The sequence below is a fragment of the Tupaia chinensis genome, unplaced genomic scaffold, assembly GCF_000334495.1.
Source record: "Tupaia chinensis unplaced genomic scaffold, TupChi_1.0 Scaffold000085_1, whole genome shotgun sequence".
Lineage (NCBI taxonomy): Eukaryota > Metazoa > Chordata > Mammalia > Scandentia > Tupaiidae > Tupaia > Tupaia belangeri.
The window spans coordinates 1902002-1904870 of NW_006159547.1; positions in this window are offsets into that span (position 1 = coordinate 1902002).

A 2869-nucleotide genomic window follows, 5' to 3' on the forward strand; every position below is an offset into this window, starting at 1 on the left:
TCCAGCAACTTCTGATTCTGTTATGGTGTAATAGAAATGAAGTGCTCCAGTTTTATCGAATGGTACATTATTCCAGGTACTATAAAGAGTATGCTCAGTAAATACTCATTATAAATGAGATCTCTGTGGAATGTAACCATGTCTCTCAAAGCCTTATTCCTAGGAATTCAATTCATCTTACATACTGTTCATGTCTGAATGTTTGTCTCCCTCAAAATTCATGTTAAAATTCTAGCCTCCAAAATAATGAGATTAGGAATCAAGACCTTTAGGAACTGATTAGGCCAAGAGGGTGCAGACCTTATGAATCAGATGAGTACCCTTATAAACAAAGTCCAAAAGAGACCCTTTACGCCGTCCACTGTGTGAGGGTACTGTGAGGTCTATGACTTAGGAAGTAGGCTCTCACCGGACACCAACTCTGCCCATACCTTGATTTAGACTTTTCACCGTTCTTTTATAAGTGATCCCTTTTTGTTATAGCCACTCGAACAGACTAGGACATCTGTCTACCCCAGGGACGTGCCATGATGGCAGCCAACACTAGGGCAGACACAGGGCTTAATTAATAAGAATAACATGCACTCTTCTGACATCAGTAGTAGTGTCAGGATCCTACAACCATCCATAGGAGGAGAACTGAGACATTCCAGTGAATGACTAACATTAGGTTAGAGAGCTCAGTCCAAGTTCACACCAAAGCAGGGGTCTCTGTGACCACTCCTGTCTCATGAACCCCCTACTCCACATAGCAGTTGCATGTGCAGGAGCCATCTTCTCATTCAGCCCAGAAACACCACCACCAAAATAATGTCTGGTTACTGTGTTCAGCATTCTCCTTCTCTAAATCCTAACATTTTAAGACAGCTCCTGATCTCTAAAATACTTTGTTTCTACCTGACACTGGGGATTAGCCGCTGAGATGAATTATCTAAAGAGAACAAAATCTTTGGCAGTTTTTGTCAGCTGGATCCACAAATGCCTTTGACTTTAAAAATACTACACCGCCTGAATGGGACGCTTTTGACTTCTGGTTTCCTGAACCTCCTATTCTTGTGAATTTGCTTATATCCTCTGGTTATGTATTCTGAGTATCTTTCTAAGGCTTTTGATTATTTAAAATCTCAATAAAAATAATATGTTGCACTTAATAAGGGCAGGTTTTGCTACTGGAGATGTTCACGTGTGCACACATGTATGTACTGCAAAATAATAAACACAAAGTCTATTCCTGACTGTAGTCAAAAGTTAGAAAGTCCCTACCCAGGTCACGTTACATCGCTCTCTTGCCGTCGACTGCCATTTGAATGCCAGTGATTGTGAAATGCCTATGGGCTAGATTTTTCTCTTGAACTTGAGACCTATTTTCCAGTTTTCTTCTGGATATGATCACTTGGATGTGCAATAGCAGTATAATAAAATGATTAGAATAATGGGTTATACAGTCGGACAGATCTGAGTTTGAACCGTGGAATTTCTTAGACTGTTTTCTTATACTTAGTGTCAGGATAACTGAACTCTGAGTGGTACTGCAAGAATCTGTCCTTTGATCAGTGCCTGATATGTACCAATGTAAGCAAATATTGCTCAAGCACCACCTAGGATTCAGGCACTGTTTCAGGCACCTGAGATCAAAGAGAAAATTCAGCATACTTCTAACAGTGTTTCTTTTCAGTTGTTTGAGAAAGAAATTTAAAAATCAAGGTATCTCCTTCCCGTTTTGCTGGTCACACAGTAATGCTCTTAAATTCCATCAGTGTGCTTTTCCAATGCTCTCTTTGAAGTTTACTGATTTAGGACTGCAAGGATGACCTTCTCCCTGCTGAATGTCAGGAGACCTTCTCTTCCCTTCTGAGTGTCATGGGTTTTCCCTGCCACAGTTGATCACGGGGTAATTCTCAGAGAGATCTTAGTAGTACTTGGATATAAAAGAGAAGCTGTAATGTTGTGTTGAAAGACTTGAGTGTCATGATCTGGTGAATAAAATAATGTCCTTTCTCCTTGTGCAGTTTGCTGACTTGACTGTTTTAGTCCTTTTTCTTTTGCTTAATTGAATAGCTGAATCTGAATACTTTGATAAGAACAGAGGTTTATTTCAGTCATAGTTTTGGAGAAACAAGACCAATCTTACTGGTGGGGACTCTCTACAGAGTCCCAGGATGGCACAGGACATCACTGGCAAGAGCTTAGGCAAGAGCAGAGCATCTGTCTTTGTGTCATTCTCTTTCCTTGTAGTCACACCACGATTCCATTGTGGGAGTCCCAGCCTGATGACCATATCTCCTATTGGTCCTCTTCATTTCCTCCCAAAGATCCCATCGTTCAACACCATAGGCAGATTAAGTTTTCACTCTTAATCTGGTCATAACCTAATTTCGGTGTGTGAATTTGGGGGAGGGGTATATTCAAACCATAGCAATAACCCCATAAACAGATAATACTTCATAACACACATTCAACTGATGCTGTGCCATTGTGTTATAATTATGATAAAAATAAAGAAGTAAAACAATGAATATAGAATTTCCCTTTTCTTCCCTCCTTATAGCTACTTCTTCTCTTTCTATATTTGTAGGTTAATGAATCACATCGCTATTTGCAAGGATGACCAAGAGACATCTGATCCATCTGCAGGCTCCATTCTCTGCACTATTTTCTTTATATTTCAGAAAGCCATACACACTTCATCCTTATCACCACTGTGTTGTACCAGACCATCATCACTTGCCCAAATCCCATGGCAACCTCTTACCTGACCTTCCTGATTCCAGATCCATTATCCCCTTTAAGTTTGTTTTTATTCATGACAGAAAGCACCTGTGTGTGAATGAGAGAGAGAGAGAGAGAGAGAGAGAGAGAGAGAGAGAAG